At 46.6% G+C, this 21103-nt stretch overlaps 1 long non-coding RNA gene across 1 annotated transcript in view; it reads right to left on the minus strand.

Moving 5' to 3' along the window:
- Positions 1 to 2651: 2651 nt before the first annotated feature.
- Positions 2652 to 21103, minus strand: part of LOC137362243 (uncharacterized) — a 199592-nt gene continuing 181140 nt past the window's right edge. The window contains exon 4 of the long non-coding RNA XR_010972452.1: positions 2652 to 4085. This is a non-coding gene — a long non-coding RNA (uncharacterized lncRNA). The remainder of the gene's footprint in view (positions 4086 to 21103) is intronic.

Genomic DNA, 21103 nt, shown 5'->3' on the forward strand with positions numbered 1-21103 from the left:
CAATACGCCTGCGCACCCGGCGCTTAACCTCTGACCTGCACGCTCACAATGTCCTGTTGATTGACTGCAGCTCCGGGCCAATAGGAAGAGGGGGCGGGACAGGAGGGCAGATTCTGCGCAGTTCCTCCCTCGTTTGCTTCTCTTTGAAAGCCCGAGGATGAATCCATCAGCATCCGGGACCTGTCAGCCCGCAGCTCCATTAGTTCCTTTTCATAAAACTGTCTCATTCCCTTTGAAATGTTTCAATTAAACCTGCCTCCACCACACTCTCAGACAGTGCATTCCACACATTAACCACTCGCTGGCTGGAAAAGTTTTTCCTCATGTTATTTTTGTTTCTCTTCCCAATTACTTTAAATCTGTTCCCTCTCGTCCTCCATCCTTTCACCAGTAGGAAGTTTCTCTCCATCTACTCTGTTTGACCTGATGCCATGAGACATCATGGGGTCCGGAGCCCATGTTGAGGACGTCTCGGGCAACTCCCTCCTGACTGTATAACACTGTGCCGTCACCTCTGCTGGGTCTGTCCTGCTGGTGGGACACCTAGGGATGGTGATGGCAGTATCTGGGACATTGTCTCTAAGGTATGATTCTCTGTCCAGACCTCTCGTGATTTTGAATACCTCGATCAAATCACCTCTCAGCCTTCTCTTCAAGGAAAACAGCACCCTTTTTCTTTATCGTAATCTCTACCTCTTTTATGATCCAGGGAGCTCTGGATTTATTTGCCCTACCTTTCCACTTCAAGAGAACATATGTTAACTGTGCCCGAACTATCTCTTTTTTGAAGGTTACCCATTGTTCAGCTATCAGGTTTCCTGGCAACTTTTGAATCTCATTTATTCAGCCAGCTCCATTCTTACCCCATTGAAGTTGTCTTTCCCCAGTTAATTACTATTACTCTGGATTGTTCTTTATCCTTCTGTCTGGTCAGCCTAAATCTTATGATACAATGATCAATCTCCCCGACATGCTCCCCTCCTGATAATTGATTGACTTGGCCCACCTCATTCTCAAGAACCAGGTCCAGGAGTGCCTCCTTTCTCAATGGACTAGCAACATACTGTTGTGGAAAACTTTCCTGAACAACTCTCGGAACACTTGCCCCTCACTGCCCTTCACACTACTACTATCCCACTATATGTTTGAATAATTAAAGTCCCCCATTCGAACTACCCGATAATTTTTGCACCTCTCTGGAATTCCATTGCATTTTTTCTCCTCCACGTTCTTCCCACTAGCTGGTGGCCTATAGACAACACTGAGCAATGCAAATGCACCTTTTTTGTTCCTTCGTTCCAGCCAAATTGATTCTTTTATCGACACCAATGGGACATCCTTTTTCTCCAACACTGCAATGTTCTCATTTATCAATACTCCACCGCCCCTTTCCCTTTCCTTTCTTTCCTGAACACCTTGTATCCAGGAATATTTAACACCCAGTCCTGCCCTTCTTTGAGCCAGGTCTCTGTTCTAGCCACAAAATCATATTTGCACATGGCAATCTGCACGTGTACCTCACCAATCTTATTAACCACACTCTGTGCATTCACATACATGCACATACACCCTGATTTAGACTTTATTACTTTATCCCTGACTCTGACCCCACCTTATAACTTGCTATTCCCTACTCCAGTGCTAACTATCTCTCCCAGTATTCTGTGCACCTTGGTGTTCCGGTCTGATATTTTTCCCTGGTTCCCATACCCCTGACAAGTTACCAGTTTTGCTTCCCTCCAATCGGAACTCCCTCTCAGGTTTCCATCCCCTTACCAATCTAGTTTAAACCCTTCCCAACAGCACTAGTAATTTCCCTGTGAGGATATTAGTCCCAATGCTGCTTCGATGCAACCCGTCCATCTTGTATGGGTCCCACCTGTCCCAGTGCCTCAGAAATCTGATGCCCTCCCTCCCACACCAGTTCTCCAATCACCTGTTTAATCAGTCAATTCTCCTATTCCTCTGCTCACTTGCACATGGGAGTGGGAGTAATCCTGAGATAACTGCTTTTGAGGCCCTGCTTTTTTAATCTCCTTCCTCGTTTCCTAAAATTTGTTGTCAGGACCTCATTTACCCTTTCCATCTATGTTAACGGTGCCAACGTGGACCACGACCTCTGGCTGTTCACCTTCCCCCAGATAAATGTCCTGTAGCCGTTCAGTGACATCCTTGGTCCTGGCACCAGGGAGGCAACACACCATCCTGGAGTTCGATCGACAGCTGCAGAAAGACTTCTGTGTTCCCCTGACTAATGAATGCCCCATCACGACTGCTGTCCCACTCTTCCTCCTCCCCTCCTGTGCAGCTGAGCCACCTGACAAACGTGGCTGTGTCTGCACTCCTCTGAGGAACCATCACCCTCACCAGTATCGAAAAGGAAAGCTGATTAGCAAGTGAGATCATATCAGGGGACTCCTGCACTACCTGCCTGGTTCTCTTAGACTGTCTGTCGGTTACCCATTCCTGATCCTCCTGCATGCTCCTAACCTGTGGTGTGATCACCTCCCTAAACCTGCTATCCATGTAGTTCTCTGCATTGTGGATGCACCACAGTGACTCCAGCCACTGCTCGAGATCCAAACCCTAGAGCTCAAGCTTGTGCAGCCGGTGACACTTCCTGCAGATGTGTTTCTCCAGGACACATGGTGCATCCACGACATCCCACATGTCACAAGCTGTGCTTTGTACTCAGCCAAGCTGCCGTGCCAGACCTTAACTTAACCGACTATTTAGAAGGAGAATATCTGACCAGTTACTCAACCAACCAGCTTCTTCCACTGCACAGAAACAAGAACCAAATACTGGAGGACAGAAAAAGTAGAAAAAAGGAGCACCTCCTCTCCCCTTCACTGAACTCACCACTCAGCAAACACATACCTCCATACTCTGTTTACAATCTGCACTCCTTATCAATCTTTTAGTCATTCTTTGCTGTTTTTCTACATTCTGTCCAACATTCTGATCTGCCACCCATCTTTGTGCAATTATATGCTTTTCCTTTAATTTTGATATGACCTTTAACATTTCTAGTAAACCATCAATAGTGGGTCCTCCCCACTCCGAATCCTGTTCATACTGAGAATCCAGGGTGGAGAGCTGGAATATCCTGTCTCAAAACACAGTCACATAGACACAGCATCATTTACTGCACAGAACAAGGCCATTTGGCCCATCAATTCCATGTCAGCTCTCCAGGGAGCAATCCACTCAGTCCCACTGCCCCACATCAGCCCATAGCCCTGCAAGTTTATTTCCTTAAAGTGACCATCCAGTTTCCTTTGAAAATCATTGATTATTTCCACTTCCACCACACACATTGGCAGCGAGTTCCAGGTCAGAACCACTTGCTGCATAAGAAGTTCTTCCTCACATTCCTGCTTCAACTCTTCCTCAAAACCTTCAATCTGTGTTCCCTAGTTCTTGTACCATTAGTTCATGGGAAACGTTTTTCTTTGTCTAATTTATCAAAGTCTGTCAGAATCTTGTACATTTCGATGAAATTTTCCCTCAATCTCCTTTGCTCCAAGGAGAACAACCCCAACTTCTCCAACCTATCTTTGTGAACTCTCTGCTGTGTCAGCAGGTGTGATAACTGAGTGAATCCCTTCCCACACACGGAGCAGGTGAACGGCCTCTCCCCAGTGTGACTGCGTTAATGAATATCCAGCTTTGATGGAGAACCAAATCCCTTCCCCACAGTCCCCACATTTCCATGGTTTCTCCGTGGTGAGGGTGTCCTTGTGTCTCTCCAGGTTGGATGATCAGTTGAAGCCTTGTCCACACACAGAACACGTGTACAGTTTCTCCCCACTGTGAATGGTGATGTTTTCTCAGGCTGTGTAACTGGTTAAAACTCTTTCCACAGTCAGTCACTGGAACACCCTCACTCGGGTGTGTGTGTCTCGGTGCTTCTTCAGTCACACTGATGTTTGAAATCTTTTCCCAGGCAGAACAAACAAACATTTCTCCTTCCACATTCAAAGGCCGATGATATTCAGGTCCTGATGAATCGAGTGACTGTCAGATCTTGATGTGATGTTTGGTTTGAATTTCCCGTCAGTAAATCCTCCCCTTCTAATACCCTGCAAAATGAGTTTACAAAAGTCAGCATTGTCAGTCCAGGATAGAAATTCAGAACAGACAGTTCTAGTTTCTATGGAACATTCTTTCCTCTCTTGTTTCCCCCAAACATGTGATCCATTCAAACTAAAAGAAGCCAAATTAAGCAACAAATTGTAACAGAAGCAAAGGGAACCTTCCCAACTAAACCAGAACATTGCTCCCAGTGTCCACGAGACACTCTGTATCCTGAGGTGTCCACCGGTTGCAGAAGGCCACCCCGGCACGGACAGGACCACGGAAGACAGGGCAGCAGCTAAAGTGACACCCCCACTCCCAACATGGTCCCTGTACATCCTGGACCTACACATTGTTTCTCAGCCTGAGCGAGAGGGAGAGAGAGATGGAGAAGGTGAGAACTGAATGTTTAAATATACAAGATAGATACAAACCTGGGTGGGTTTGGGGTGGATGAGGTGAGGGAGAGGAGGGCATTGGGGGAACTGGGGGGTTTTGGAAGGGAAGGTGATCGAAAGGGCTGTGGGTGTGGGTGGTGTTTTAGCCAGGCCCAAGAGCAGGTCCCGGAAAAGATCCTCCAACCTTCCCACCCCACCTCCACACCGAGTGGCCAGAGATTAGGAGAATGGGGTTAAACTGTAACCAAGGCCATTGATAAGGTCCCACAAGGCAGACTGGTCATGAAAATAAAAGCAAAACAGCAAGTTAGAGTCAAAATTGACTCAGAGGCAGGAAGCAAAGAGTAATGGTTGATGAGTGTTTGTGTGACTGGAAGGCTGTTTTCAGTGCGGTTCTACAGGGATCAGTACTCGGTCCTTTGCTTTTTGTTCTATATATCAATGGTTTGGACTTGAATGTAGGGGTTTGATTAAACAGTTTGCAGATGATACAAAAATTGACCATGTGGTTGATAATGAAGAAGAAAGCTGTAAACTGCAGGAAGATATCAATGGACTGGTCAGGTGGACAGAATAGTGACAAATGGAATTCAACCCGGAGAAGTGTGAGGTAATGCATTTGGAGACAGCTAACAAGGCAAGGGAATACACAATAAATGGTAGGATATTGAGAAGTATAAAGGAACAGAGGGACCTTGGAGTGCACGTTCACAGAACCTTGAATATGGCTGGGCAGGTAGATAAGGCGTAAGAGATACTTGACTTTATTAGCCAAGGCAGAGAATATAAGAGCATGGAGGTTATGCTGAAAATGTATAAAACACTGGTTAGGACACAGCTGGAGGACTGTGTACAGTTCTGGTCACCGCACTGCAGGAAAGATGTGGTTGTATTAGAGACGGTACAGAGGAGATTTACAAGGATGTTGTCTGGATTGGAGAATTTTAGTTCTGAGGAAATATTGGATAGGTGAGGGTTGTTTTCTTTGGAATAGAGGAGGCTGAAAGGAGACCGAATTGAAGTGCAGAAAATGATGAGGGGTCGAGATAGAGTGGATAGGAAGGACCTATTCCCCTTGGCTGAGGGGTCCATAACCAGGGGCACAGTTTTTGGGTAAGATGTAGGAAATTTAAAAGGGATTTGAGGGGAAATGTTTTCAGCCAGATGGCGGTGGGGATCTGCAACTCACTGCCTGGGAGGGTGGCAGAGGCAGAAAGCTTCAAAACAATTAAAAAGTACTTGGATAGGCACGTGAAGTGCCCTAACCTACAAGGGTATTGTTCCGACCGACTGCTCAAGTCAAAGCCCCACAATCAAAATATACAGTTTTGATAGTGGTGGGAGAAACACACTGTTGTTTCAGTCCCGTCCCTCACAGATCGCCTGACATTTTAAACATTCCAAATTAAAGAAAGATCCAGCCAAATTGTACCATCTATTAACCCCCGAATAAGGCTAACCAAACCAGGTGTCTTTAGATCAACAAATTAACTGTTTAATTAGAAAAACTAAATTCTTAAACACTACTAACATATAAACATTTAAAACAGAAAAAATAGTGTCTTTGCATATTTCTGCTCCTGCTGAAGTGAAACCTTCCTATGTGGAATAGTCCAAGGTTGCTTGGAAGTCTTCACAGCCATCTGAACTGTGGGGGGGGGGGGGGGGTGGTGGGGGGGAGAAAATAAAAGGTTCTTCAACAGTAGAACAGTCCAGTCTAGTTCAGCAGTTGAATTGATGCTGCTCTTTTCCAGCGATAAATTTCAACAATTTCAGTTGAGTCGTGAAAGGAATTGGTTATTTTCTTTTAAGAAAGTAATCTGGCTTGATATCAGAATTCGGGTTTAAATAAACCAAGAGAGAGCTCTTTTTTCCTTCAGTATATGCTGGATGATAATCTGTGTCTGTCTCTGTTAACGGTGTCTCAAAAGCCAGTTTTTCAACTAATTTCAAATGTCAATTGGAAACAATGTATCTCTCGATCTTCAGTCTGAGTGGCTGTATCCCAGGGCAACAAGAATACATTCTTTGACTCAGTCTCTGGAGCTTGTTGCCTGAAAGCAGTACTGCTCCTTTTCCAGCCTTAAAGGCACACTGCATTCTTCTTGGAAAAAAAAATAGAGGATCATAACACTATGGACCAAGAGCTGGAAAGTGGGATTAGGCTGGATGGCTCCTTGTCAGCCAACGAGGACACGATGGGACGAATGGCCTCCTTCCGTACTGTAAATTTCCAGGATTCTAATTTGAGGAGCAGCCCCTTCAGGTAACGATACAGGGGCTGTAACCTCTTACACTGAATATATACATGGCCCATGGACTCTTAAAGGCTGCAAACATCACATGCAGCCTGAGAGTGGGTGAAGCTGCTTAAAACCCTATTGTCCAGGATGCCCCATCTCCTGGGCACTCGGACCCAGTAGGAAACAGAGTTTGTGAGGTCCTGTTCGCTCACTGTGCCCTCACCAAGATGGCTGTGCTTGCACCCTGATCCCGCCCTGTCCAAGATGGCGGCCAGTGACCCCTCTCCCCCGGACCTGTCACCACGAGGTAAACACGGGGCCTCTTGGCCTACCCCAGGTGTATATGAAGCCTCCCAGCCCACCCATGGCTCCAATTCCTCCCCTGTACCCACAATCTCCTCTCGCCTCCCGATCCACCTGGTCCATCTCAGTCCATCTCCATTACCTACGCTGGACATGCTCAGTGCACAGTTCGATCCCACGTCAATGCACTCAGCCCCTGTGGTCATTGATAAGGGACTGACCCTTATCACGGGAGTCCTGGGTAATGAATCCTCCACTGAAAGCTCCAAATATTGAATGGATGATTTTGTGTCATCCCATTGAGATTAGGGCCAGAGAGACAATGGACAAAATTATTAAATAAATTATACAGAAACCCGAGTGCCCGGGACATCAACTATAGTGTGAAGTACACTGGGAATTCTGTTCTTCACCCACATTTGGACTCAGGAATTAGAGGGATGTTTTCATAACTTGTAGTTGACACCAAACTGGATGATAGAACTAATAATGAGGAGGAGTGCATTAAAATCCAGGAAGACAGAAACAGGCTGGCAGACTGGACAGATAAATGGGAAATGAAATTCAACATAGTGAAATGTGAACTGGTTCATTTTGGGAGGAGGAATAAGGAGGCCAGTTATTGGTTAGAATGTAAGAACTTAAATGGAGCAGAGGAGCAAAGAGATCTGGGAACAGAGTCACATAAATCACTAAAAGGAGCAACACAAGTCAATAAGAGAGCAAAGAAAGAGCTGATGTTCTTTTCCAGAGGAATACAATGTAACAGCAGGGAGGGAATGTTAACTTTATAGAGAACCTCACTTAGAAGGACTGTGAGCAGTTCTGGTCTCCAGATTAAAAAAGGATATTGAAGACTGAAGAAAGTGCAGAATAGATTTACAAAGATGTCACCAGAGAGGATGTTACTATCCAGCAAGATTGAGCAGGCTGGGGATCCTTTCTCTGGAAAAGAGAAGACTAGGAGGAGATCTGATAGAGGTCTTTAAAATTATCAGTCAGTCAGAACAAGGGGGCAGCAATATAATACAGACATTAACAGGTCAAATAGAGAACTGAGGAGGAATTTCTCTACTCAGAGAGTGGTGAGAATGTGGAACTCACTGCCATGTGGAGTGGTTGAAGGTGATAACAGTGATGTGTTTAAGGGGAGGCTCAATACATTTATGAGGGAGAAGGGAATAGAAGGATATGGGGACAGAGTGGGACAAGGTAATCAGATTGGGAGGAGGCTCATGTGGATTATAAACAGCAGCACAGACTAGAGGGGCTGAATGGCCTGTTTCTGGGCTGTAATTCTGTGTACATTCAGCCTGGGTGGATTAATGCGCAGGTTCACTGGGCCCAGGGGTGGATTAATGAAAGTTATGGCTCTAAGTTTTAGACGAAGCTGCCGAGTACTGCAGGTGATGGAGAAGAGTTTCTCTCTATCTACCCTGTCAGTTTCAATTAATATCTTGAAAATTTTGATCAAATCACCCCTTAACCTTCTGAATTCCAGGGACAGGTTTAGATAAGACAGACCAAGAAAAGCTGTTCCCATTAGCTGATGATACAAGGATTAGTGGACACAGATTCTGGTTCTGAGATACAGGAGGGATGTGAGGAAGCAGTTTTTTTTACACAGTGAGTGGTAATGACCTGGAACTCACTGCCTACGAGGGTGGTGGAAGTGGAGACGATCAATGATTACAAAAGGAAATTAGATGGACACTTGAGGGAAATGAACCTGCAGGACTACGGGGATAGAGTGGGGGAATGGGACTGACTGGATTGTTCTACAAAGAGCTGGGATGGAATCAAAAAGATCAATGTCCTCCTTCTGTGCTGTAATGACTCCATGATTCATTTGTGTAATCTCTCCTCGTAATTTAACCCTTGGAGTCCAGGTATCATTCAGGTAAATCTACACTGCACTCCCTCCAAGGCCATTATATCCTCCCGAAGGTGTGGTGCCCAGAACTGAACACAATACTCCAGGTGTGGTCGAACCAGGGCTTTGTGTATCTCAGTGCTTTTCCACTCTCACTGATACCTGAAATCTTTTCCCACAGACAGAACAGACAAACCTTTCTCCTTCCACATTCAAAGGCCGATGATATTCAGGTCCTGATGTATCGAGTGACTCTGTCAGATCTTGATCTGATGTTTGGCTCGAGATTCCCCATCTGCATATCCCCTGCTTCTAAGCCCCTGTAAAAGGAGTTTACAAAAACCATCACTGTCAGTCCAGGATAGAAATTCACAACATTCTCTCCTCCTGCTTCCTGGTCCAGGATGACTGTACATGCACCCTGCTGTACATTGTCCCGAGGGAGGCCACACACCAGCCTGGATTCACGTCTGCGACTGCAGAAACGCCTGTGTATTCCCCTATCAAATCTCCTATCACTATTGCTCATTCAGTCAGCTTTGTGACCCTCTGTGAAGCTGATCCAACTGTGCTGCCATGGCCTTGACTGTGGCTGCACTCCTTAGATGAACCATCACTTTCATCAGTATTCAGAACTGAATACTGGTTGGAGAGTGAGATGCACTCAGGGTTCTCCTGCATTCCCTGCCTGTTTCTTCTTGACTGTCAGTTGGCCACCCATTGCCTCTCTCCCTGCATACTCTTCAGCTGCAGGGTGACCATATCTATAAACGTGCTGTCCACAAATCTCTCACCTCATGGATGCACCGCAGTGACACCAGCTGCAGTTCATGCTCCGAAAACCGGAGCTCGAGCTGCTGCAACTTGTTTTATCTTCATCCATGTGATGTGGGTGTTGCTGGCTCGGCCAGTATTTATTGTCCATCCCAAACTGCCCTTGACAACTGAGAGGCTCGCTCGGCCATTTCAGAGGGCATTTCACAGTCAGCCACATTGCTGTGGATCTGGAGTCACATGTAGGCCAGATCAGGTTAGGACAGCAGATTTCCCATCTCATGAACCAGATGGCTTTTTAATTGCAGATTTATTAATTGAATTTAAATGTCACCATCTGCCGTGGTGGGATTCGAACCCATGTTCCAGTGACATTACCCAGATGTCACCACCTCCCCCAATGATACTTCCTACACAAAAGGTTATCTGGAGTTGGCACATTACACAGGATGTGCACTCCAGAGGTCGGAGCAGCCCCACCATTGGCAGGAATTTGAAACTTTTAACCGGTCAGGCTTTTGTCATCAAAAAGGACTGTGTAATGTTTCAGTGTGGTGTGAGATATTCAAGTGTTGAATAAGTCAAGAAAATATCTTTGGAAATAGCTGACACCACAATTTACAATCAAAGTGCTATTTAGTTAATTGGGGATTTCTTTTAGTTTAGTTATTAGAACAAAAGACTGAAAATGTGAAATCTTGTGTAATTTATTAGTGTGGTCTGGGGATTCATATCTCATATTTTTCATATTGACAATCTGTGAGGTCGGAACAACTGGAAAGTGGGATGAACAGATACAATGGGTGGAATGGCCTCCTCCTCTGCTGGAAATAGAGTCAGAGAGTTATACAGCACAGAAACAGGCCCTTCGGCCCATCGTGTCCGTGCTGGCCATCAAGCACCTAAGTTTCTAATCCCATTTTCCAGCACTTGGCCCATAGTCTTGTCTGCTATGGTGTTTCAAGTGCTCATCTAAATACTTGTTAAATGTTGTGAGGGTTCCTGCCTCTACCACCTCTTCAGGCAGTGCTCTTCAGATTCCAACCACCCTCTGGGTGAAATTTTTTTTCCACAAATCCTCTCGAAACCTCCTGCCCCTTACCTTAAATCAATGTCTCCTGGTTATTGACACCTCCACGAAGGGAAAAAGTTTCTTCCTATCTAACCTATCAATGCCCCTCATAAATTTGAATACCTCAATCATATCCCCCTTCAGCCTTCTCTGCTCTAATGAAAACAACCCCAGCCTTTTCAGTCTCTCTTCATCCCTGAAATGCTCCAGCCCAGGCAACATCCTTGTGATACTTCTCTGCACCCTCTCCAGTGCAATCACATCCTTCCTATAGTGTGGTGCCTAGAACTGTACACAGTACTCCAGCTGTGGCCGAACTAGCATTTTATACAGTTCCACCATAACCTCCCTGCTCTTATATTCTATGCCTCAGCTGATAAAGGCAAGTATCCCATATGCCTTCCTAACCACCTTATCTACCTGTGCTGCTGCCTTCAGTGATCTATGGACAAGTACACCAAGGTCCCTCTGACCCTCTGTACTTCCTGGGGTCCTCCCATCCATTGTATATTCCCTTGCCTTGTTAGTCCTCCCAAAATGCATCACCTCACACTTCTCAGGATTAAATTCCATTTGCCACTACTCTGCCCATCTTACCAGCCCATCGATATCGTCCTGTAATCGAAGGCTTTCCTCCTCACTATTTACGACACCACCAATTTTCATGTGAACTGTGAATTTACTTCTCATGCCTCCTATATTCACATCTGAATCATTAATGTACACTACAAACAGTAAGGGTCCCAGTACCGATCCCTGCTGTACACCACTGGTCTCGGGTTTCCACTCGCAAAAACAACCCTCGACCATCACCCTCTGCCTCCTGCCACTAAGCCAATTTTGGATCCAATTTGCCAAATTGCCCTGGATCCCATGGGCTCTGACCTTCTTAACCACTCTCCCATGTGGGACCTTATCAAAAGCTTACTGAAGTCCATGCAGACTACATCAACTGCTTTACCCTCATCTACACACCTAGTCACTGCCTTGAAAAATTCAATCAAGTTAGTTAGACACGATCTCCCCCCAAACAAAGCCATGCTGACTATCCCTGACTAATCCCTGCCTCTCCAAGTGGAGATTAATCCTGTCCCTCAGAATTTTTTCCAATGTTTTCCCAACCACTGATGTTAGACTCATTGGCCTGAAAGTACCTGGTTTATCCCTGCTACTCTTCTTGATAATGGCACCACATTCGTAGTCCTCCAGTCCTCTGGTACCTCTCCTGTGACCAGAGAGGATCTGAAAATTTATGTCAGAGCCCTTGCTATCTCCTCCCTTGCCTCACATAACAGCCTGGGATACATCTCATCTGGGAGTGGGGATTTATCCACTTTTAAGCCGGCTAAAACAGCTAATACTTCCTCACTTTCAATGCTAATATGTTCAAGTGTATCACAATCCCCCTCCCTGATCTCTCCTCCTACATCATCCTTCTCCATAGTGAACACAGATGCAAAGTAATCATTTAAAACCTCACCTATGTCCTCCGGCTCCACACACAGATTGGCACTTTGGTCCCTAATGGGCCCCACTCTTTCACTGGTTATCCTCTTGCCCTTAATATACTTAGAAAATGCCTTAGCATTTTCCTTGATCTTGCCTGCCAGTGTTTTTTCATGTCCCCTCTTTGCTCTCCGAAATTACTTTTTTTTGTACCCCCCTCCCCCCACCCCCCGCCACTACACTTTCTATACTCGTCCAGGTCCTCTGCTGTTTTCAGCACATTGAATCTGGCATAAGCCTCCTTTTTTTTTTCTGATCCAATCCTCTATATCCCTTGACATCCAGGGTTCCCTGGACTTGTTGGTCCTACCCTTCACCTTTACGGGTACATGTTGCCTCTGAACCCTCACTATTTCCTCTTTGAATGACTCGCACTGGTCTGATGCAGACTTTCCTACAAGTAGCTGCTCCCAGTTCACTTTGGCCAGATCCTGTTTTATCATATTGAACTCGGCCTTCCCCCAATTCAGTACTTTTATTTCCAGCCCGCCTTTGTCTTTTTCTTACAGAATTATGGTCACTATCCCCGAAATGCTCCCCCACTGACACTTCTACCACTTGTCCAGCATCATTCCCGAGGATTAGGTCCAGTACTGCGCCTTTTCTTGTTGCACTTTCTCGGTACTGGCTCAAAAAAGACTCCTGTATATATTTTAAGAACTCCGCCCCCTTTAAGTCTTTTACACTCAGACCATCCCAGTTGATATCAGGTAAGTTGAAATCCCCGATTATTACTCCATTATTTTTACACCTCTCTGAGATTTGCCTACATATCTGCTCCTCTATCTCTCCCTGACTGTTTGGAGGCCTGCAGTACACTCCCAGCCAAGTGATTGCCCCCTTTTTGTTTTCAGGTTTGACTCATCTGGCCTCATTTGAAGAACCTTCTCAGATATCATCCCTCCTTACTGCAGTAATTGACTCCTTGATCAACAGTGCAATGCGACCGCCTCTTTTATCCCTTCTCCTGTCATACCTGAAGATTCTATACCCCGGAATATTGAGTTGCCAGTCCTGCCCTTCCCTCAACCATGTCTCTGTGATAGCAACAATATCATAATCCCATGTGCGAATCAATGCCCTCAATTCATCTGTCTTGCATTAAAATAAATGCAATCCAGCCTTGCATTTGTCACTTGTGCCTTAACAGGTCTATATTTGCTCTGCCTAACAGACTGACTCAGTTTCTCTGCTATATTTGACTGGGCATCACCCACTCTTGTACCTCAACTCTGTATCCCATTCCTCTGCCAAATGTGTTTAAACTGCCCCCAACAGCACTCGTAAACCTCCCAGCAAGGATGTTCGTCCAACTTGTACAGGTCCCACCTTTGCCAGAAACAGACCCAGTGATCCAGGAAGCTAAAGCCCTCCCTCCTGCACCATCTCTTCAGCCACGCATTCATCTGCTCTATCCTCCTATTCCTATACTCACTAGCATGTGGCACTGGAGTAATCCAGAGATTACAACCATTGAGGTCCTGCTTTTTAATCTGCTACCTAGCTCCCTAAATTCTTGTTTCAGGTCTTCATCCTCTTTTTACCTCCGTCGTTGGTACCAATGTGTTCCACGACCTCTGAATATTCGCCCCCCCCTTCAGAATGTCCTGCAGCCATTCCGTGACTAACTTGACCCTAGCACCAGGGAGGCAACATACCATCCTGAAGTCACGTTTGTGGCCACAGAAATGCCTATCTGTATCCCTTACGATAGAATCCATTATCAGTATAGTTCTTCCAGTCCTTTTCCTCCCCTGCTGTGCAGCAGAGCCATGTGTGCTAACACTAACTTGGCTGTTGCTGCTTTCCCCTGGGAGGTCATTCCCCCCAACAGTATCCAAAGTGGTCTATCTGTTTGAGAGGGGGATGGCCACAGGGGACTCCTGCACTACCTGACTGTGCCTACTACTCCATCTGGTGGTCACCCATCTCATTTCTGCCTCTGCAGCCATTACCTGCAGTGTGACCACCTCTCTTAACGTGCTTTCCACGATGTCCTCAGCATCGCGAATGCTCCACAGTGAATCCACCTGCAGCTCCAGCTCCATAATGCGGGTAGTCAGTAGCTGCAGCTGGATCCACTTCCTGCACACATGGTCATCAGGGACACTGGAAGCATCTCTGATTTCCCACATCGCGCAGGAGGAGCATATCACGGGGCTGAGCTCTCCTGCCATGACTTACCTTTAGATTAATTAGTTACTTCCTTTAAAAAATATTAATTATACGAGAGGCTTGTTCTACTCCAAACACGACCCACGACAATCTAAATTACTCTAATTTAAAAAAAACACACTCTTAGTACTCACTTTATCACTCGAGGTTTTTTTTTAAACAAAAAACAACTTTCCCCTTATTTTTTTAAAGCTAATTAAATTGACTAACAGTTGTTAATTACCCAACCAATCACAAACAAAGAACAAAGAACAGTTCAGCACAGGAACAGGCCATTCGGCCCTCCAAGCCTGCGTCAATCTTGATGCCTGCCGAAAGTAACATCTTCTGCACCTCCGGGGTCCATATCGCTCTATTCCCTTCCTATTCATATATTTGTCAAGATGTCTCTTAGACGTCGCTATCGTACCTGCTTCCACCACCTCCCCTGGCAGCAAGTTCCAGGCACTCACCACCCTCAGTGTAAAGAACTTGCCTCGCACATCGCCTCTAAACTTTGACCCTCGCACCTTAAAACCTATGTCCCCCAGTAACTGACTCTTCCACCCTGAGAAAATGCTTCTGACTATCCACTCTGTCCATGTCACTCATAACTTTGTAAACCTCTATCATGTCGCCCCTCCACCTCCATCGTTCCAGTGAAAACAATCCGAGTTTTTCCAACCTCTCCTCATAGCTAATGCCCTCCAGACCAGGCAACATCCTGGTAAACCTCCTCTGTACCCTCTCCAAAGCCTCCACGTCCTTCAATAGTGTGGCGACCAGAATTGCACGCAATATTCTAAGTGCAGCCAAACTAAAGTTCTGTGCAGCTGCAGCATGACTTGCCAAATTTTATACTCTGTGCCCCGACCGATGAAGGCAAGCATGCCACATGCCTACTTGACTGCCTTATCCACCTGCGTTGCCACTTTCAGTGACCTGTGGACCTGTACACCCATATCTCTCTGCCTGTCAATACTCCTAAGGGTTCTGCCATTTACTGTATACCTCCCACCTGCATTAGACCTTCCAAAATGTATTACCTCACATTTGTCCTGATTAAACACCATCTGCCATTTCTGCGCCCAAGTCTCCAACTGATCTATATCCTGCTGTATCCTCTGATAATCCTCATCATTATCCGCAACTTCACCAACCTTTGTGTCGTCGCAAACTTACCAATCAGGCCAGCTACATTTTCCTCCAAATCATTTATATATACTCCAAACAGCAAAGGTCCCAGCACTGATCCCTGCGGAACACCACTAGTCACAGCCCTCCATTCAGAAAAGCACTCTTCCACTGCTACCCTCTGTCTTCTATGACAGAGCCAGTTCTGTATCCATCTTGCCAGTTCACCTCTGATCCAGTGTAACTTCACCTTTTGCACTCGTCTGCCATGCGGGACCTTCTCAAAGGCTTTACTAAAGTCCATTTCGATAACACCCACTGCCCTTCCTTCATCAATCATCTTCGTCACTTCCTCAAAAAACTCAATCAAATTAGTAAGACACGATCTCCCCTTCACAAAACCATGCTGCCTCTCGCTAATAGATTTGTTTGTTTCCAAATGGGAGTAAATCCTGTCCCGAAGAATCCTCTCTAATAGCTTCCCGACCACTGACGTAACGCTAACCGGCCTATAATTTCCTGGATTATCCTTACCACCCTTCTTAAACAAAGCAACAACATTGGCTATTCTCCAGTCCTCTGGGACCTCACCTGTAGCCAATGAGGATGCAAAGATTTCTGTCAAGGTCCCAACAATTTCTTCCCTTGCCTCCCTCAGTATTCTAGGGTAGATCCCACCAGGCCCTGGGGACTTATCTACCTTAATGCTTTGCAAGAGACCCAACACCTCCTCCTTTTTGATAATGAGATGACTGAGACTATCTGCACTCCCTTCCCGATGCTCATCATCCACCAAGTCCTTCTCCTTGGTGAATACTGATGCAAAGTACTCATTTGGCACCTCACCCATTTCCTCTGGCTCCATGCATCGATTCCCATCTCTGTCCTTGAGTGGGCCAACCCTTTCCCTGGTTACCCTCTTGTATGATATGTATAAAAAGCCTTGGGATTTTCCTTAATCCTGTTTGCCAATGACTTTTCATGACCCATTTTAGCCCTCCTAACTCCTTGCTTAAGTTCCTTTCTACTATCTTTATATTCCTCAAGTGCTTCATCTGTTCCTAGCCTTCCAGCCCTTACAAATGCTTCCTTTTTCTTTTTGACAGGGCTCACAATATTCTGTGTTATCCAAGCTTCCCGAAACTTGCCAAACTTGTCTTTCTTCCTCACAGGAACATGCTGGTCCTGGATTCTAATCAGCTGACGTTTGAAAGACTCCCACATGTCAGATGTTGATTTACCCTCAAACAGCCGCCCCCAAATCTAAATTCGTCAGTTCCTGCCTAATATTGTTATAATTAGCCTTCCCCCAATTTAGCACCTTCACCCGAGGACTACTCTTATCCTTATCCAAAAGTACCTTAAAACTTATGGAATTATGGTCACTGATCCCGAAATGCTCCCCCACTGAAACTTCGACCAGCTGGCCGGGCTCATTCCCCAATGCCAGGTCCAGAATGGCCCCATCCCTAGTTGGACTATCTACATACTGTTTCAAGAAGCCCTCCTGGATGCTCCTCAAAAATTCGGCCCCATCCAAGCCCCGAGCACTAAGTGAGTCCCAGTCAATATTGGGGAAGTTAAAATCACCCACCACGACAACCCTGTTACCTTTACATCTTTCCAAAATCTGTCTACATATCTGCTCCTCTACCTCCCGCTGGCTGTTGGGAGGCCTGCAGTAAACCCCCAACATTGTGACTGCACCCTTCCTATTCCTGAGCTCCACCCATATTGCCTTGCTATATGATCCCTCTGAGGTGTCCTCCCGCAGTACAGCTGTGATATTCTCCTTAACCAGTAATGCAACTCCCCCACCCCTTCTACATCCCCCTCTATCCCACCTGAAGCTTCTAAAGCCTGGAACATTTAGCTGCCAATCCTGCCCTTCCCTCAACCAAGTCTCTGTAATAGCAACATCATATTTCCAAGTACTAATCCAAGCTCCAAGTTCATCTGCCTTACCTGTTATACTTCTCGCATTGAAACAAATGCACTTCAGCCCACCAGTCCCGCTGTGCTCAGCAACATCTCCCTGCCTGCTCTTCCTCTTAGTCCCACTGGCCTTATTTACGATGTCCTCCTCATTTACTTCACTAGCTGTCCTACTGCTCTGGTTCCCACCTCCCTGCCACACTAGTTTAAACCCTCCCGAATGACACTAGCAAACCTTGCAGCCAGGATATTCGTGCCCTTCCAGTTTAGATGCAACCCGTCCTTCTTGTACAGGTCCCATCTGTCCCTGAAGAGAGCCCAATGGTCCAGATATCTGAAACCCTCCCTTCTACACCAGCTGCTCAGCCACATGTTTAGCTGCACTATCTTCCGATTTCTAGCCTCACTGGCACGTGGCACAGGGAGTAATCCAGAGATTACAACCAGAGAGGTCCTGTTTTTTAACTTACTACCTAACTCCCTAAACTCCCCATGTAGGACCTCATCACTCTTCCTGCCTATGTCATTGGTACCGATGTGTACCACAACCTCTGGCTGTTCACCCTCCCCCTTCACAATGCCCTCTGTCCGTTCAGAGACATCCTTGACCCTGGCACCAGGGAGGCAACATACCTTCCTGGAGTCTCTTTCACGTCCACAGAAGTGCCTATCTGTGTCCCTGTCTATAGAGTCCCCTATAACTATTGCTCTTCTGCGCTTTGTCCCTCCCTGCTGAACAACAGTGCCAACAGTGGTGCCACTGCTCTGGCTGCTGCTGTTTTCCCCTGATAGGCCACCCCCCCCACCCCAACAGTATCCAAAACGGTATACTTGTTAGAGAGGGGGATAGCCACAGGGGATTCCTGCACTGACTGCCTGCCCCTTCTAGCGGTCACCCATCTATCTGCCTGCACTTTGGGTGCAACCACTTCTCCAAAACTCCCCTCTATGACGCTTTCCGTCATCTTGAAAATTTCCCGTGATATCACTAAGTCCTTTTTTTTCCCTCTTTCGAGTCTCAGCGCATGCCGAGAGACACAGGGAGCCTGTCGCCGCTCTGGATCAGCTTCCTCACAGGTCCGCTAATCGTCACTCCGCTACCAGATAAGTAAGGGCGTCGAGCCCCGCTCTTTATTTACAGCCTGTTGCTGCTCCTGATCAGCCAACTTGCAGAACCGCTAGTCACCGCTCCGCTACTATATAAGTAAGCGCGTCGAGCCCCGCTCTTTATTTATAGCCTGCCATGTTTTATGTTCTATTTTCTATTGCACAGGATGTTCACAGCAGAGGTTGGAGCAGCCCTGCAATTCCTCCAGCTAATAGGTAATAGACTTGCTACTACTAGCGGCACAGTGGTTAGCACCACAGCCTCACAGCTCCAGCGATTCTGGGTACTGCCTGTGCGGAGTTTGCAAGTTCTCCCTGTGACGGCGTGGGTTTCTGCTGGGTGCTCCGGTTTCCTCCCACAGCCAAAGATTTGCAGGTTGATAGGTAAATTGGCGATTGTAAATTGCCCCTAGTGCAGGTAGGTGGTAGGGGAATTGAGGGGATGTGGCAGGAATATGGGATTAATGTAGGATTAATATAAATGGCTGGTTGATGGTCGGCACAGACTCGGTGGGCCGAAGGACCTGTTTCAGTGCTGTATCTTCAAATAAATAATAAACCTCAATACTTAAAAATAAAAGACTACTCACTTCCCTTCTATTGGTGTCAGTTAAATCTCAGGAAGCTGCCCCTTATTCTGATGAAAACTGGAATGTTTAATTTCCAGCTCCTTGGACAAACTTCCGAACTTTGGAGAAAGGGAAACAAAGTTACAAAACTTACCAGCCAATCAACTCACAGGCTTCCTGACTCGGTGGAAACGGGAGAAGAAACTGGGAAGTGGCGGCTCGGATACTGAAGTCGCTGCACCATCACTTTAATGCGGCCCCTCCCTTCCCCCGGGGTTCTCGCCGCACGTCCGCCGAACCCGACGGCTCTGATTCAGGGCCTGAGAGCCGTTGAAACTCGGTGTTCCCGAGGCTGCGCTCAGCTTCCGGGAGCGGCACCGCGCATGCTCCGTGGAGACTGGCGGACTCCGTGGGGCGGAGCCTTCTGACGCGTGCGTGTTGCGGTTCTTGGGGTGGAGATAGGCCGTATTTCTGCGCGCGGTGCATTCTGGACCCTATCGGCTGCCATTTACCAGTCGGGGAATGGACGGGTAGTTCATTGTTCATACTCAGAAAAGTAAAATGGTATAAAGCAGCAAACATATATTAATGTTCCGAAGAAGGATCACTGACCCGAAACGTTAACTCTGCTTCTCTTTCCACAGATGCTGCCAGACCTGCTGAGTGAATCCAGCATTTCTTGTTTTTGAAACATATATTAATGGCGCGTTTGCTGGCAACGAAACCAAATAGGTGCTGCATCACTGGTACATGCGCAAATGCAACCTCATCGACTGAAACGTAACTGTGCCTCAGGCAGCTGCCAGGAGCAAAGACGGCGCTGCTGAATTTGACACAAAACGCGAATTAAATCCAAACCGCCTCAATGGTCGCATCCAGGTCCCTGCTCCCTCCCGTAATCGCCGCATTCAGTTTCATGCTCAATCACAGCTTATCTTCCCCGCTCCCTCCGATGCCCTTTGATTCGTCATTTCCGATGACTCTCCGCTCTCCCACTCCCTTCCAGCGCTTATATTGGGAAGTTCAATGGCGGGACTTCAACCCAACATTATCGGCATCAAAAAAAAATGTTCACGGTTCACGGTTCACGGTATTGGAGTCCAGGCGTGCGCAGTGCCGAACTGCTATTCGCGGAAGCGCAATGCCAAGCAGTGTGAGTGATGGCGGCGGACAAGGTCCTTGTGAGTTGCATCACACACTACACCCTCTTTTCCTCCGAGGATGTTTTACTGGAGTTGTGTTGCTGAGTGTTTCGAAACTCTGTCTGCAAGAGCTGGAGGAGATTGTAGAGACAGTGAGGCGTGAGGGTATGGAGAGATTTGAAAGCAAGGATGAGGATTTTAAAATTGAGGTGCTATTTAACTGGGAGCCTGTGTAGGCCAGTGAGCACAGTTGTGATGGGTGAACAGGACGTGGTTCGAGTAACGACACAGGCAGCAGAGTTTTGGATGATCTAAAGTTTATGGAGGGTAGAATGTGTGATGCTGGCCAGGAATGATTTAGAATAGTCAAGTTGAGAGGTAACAAATACATGAATGTATGTTTCAGAGGCAGATGAGCTGAGACAGTGGTGAAGTCTGGCGATGTTACTGAGGTGGAACTAGGCAGTCTGAGTGATGGTGCTGATATGCAGTTGGAAGCTCATCTTGGGGTCAAATATGATACTAAGGTTATGAATGGTCTGGTTTAGCCTCAGACAGTTGCTAGGGAGAAGGATAAAGTTGGTGCCCAGGGAGTGAAGTTCGTGGCAGGAAGTGAAGACTTCCCAATCTTTAATTGGAGGAAAGTTCTGTTCATCCAGTACTGGATGTCAGACAGTCAGGATGGTGTGTGACTTGGAGGGGAACTTTGAGGTGATGGTGTTCACATACACCTGCTACCCTGGTCCTTCTAGATGATGGAAGTTGAGGGTTTGGGAGGTTCTGTTCAAAGTTCTGGTCCAATTGTCCATACAT

This window comes from Heterodontus francisci, unplaced genomic scaffold (genome assembly GCF_036365525.1).
Source record: "Heterodontus francisci isolate sHetFra1 unplaced genomic scaffold, sHetFra1.hap1 HAP1_SCAFFOLD_526, whole genome shotgun sequence".
Lineage (NCBI taxonomy): Eukaryota > Metazoa > Chordata > Chondrichthyes > Heterodontiformes > Heterodontidae > Heterodontus > Heterodontus francisci.